The 427-nt window shown below is 52.2% G+C and overlaps 1 pseudogene; it reads left to right on the forward strand.

Annotated features, from left to right (window-relative positions):
* Window positions 1–427, forward strand: part of LOC101995676 — a 20856-nt pseudogene that overhangs the window by 1529 nt on the left and 18900 nt on the right.

Below are 427 nucleotides of genomic sequence, written 5' to 3' on the forward strand. Positions count from 1 at the left end.
TATATATATTTTTACAATCTGTCTTCATTCGTTTACACCCTTACATTTTGGCGTCCAATGTTGGGCTATTTTGGCCCCCGACTCAAGCGCGTAGCCCGCTAGCTAACACAGCAAGTTCCCGGGTGCTGTTTTTTAGTTCGTGACTAGGGCCCCAGTGCCGAGTCTGAGACACAGTCGACCACACAGGCCCATTCTGCCTGCCTTGGCTAAGTTTGCAGCGGAACCCCACTGCCTGGATTAGCAGAAGCTCCAAGTACCTGCGGTTTTGCAACAAAAACTGCCACAGCGGCAGATTTGGTCTGATACAAAGTGACTTGGCCAGGCAGTGGTGGCACACGCCTTTTATCCCAGCACTTGGGAGGCAGAGGCAGGTGGATCTCTTTGAGTTCAAGGCCAGCCAGGCAGTGGTAGTGCACGCCTTTAATCC

Source organism: Microtus ochrogaster, chromosome X (assembly GCF_000317375.1).
Source record: "Microtus ochrogaster isolate Prairie Vole_2 chromosome X, MicOch1.0, whole genome shotgun sequence".
Taxonomy (NCBI): domain Eukaryota; kingdom Metazoa; phylum Chordata; class Mammalia; order Rodentia; family Cricetidae; genus Microtus; species Microtus ochrogaster.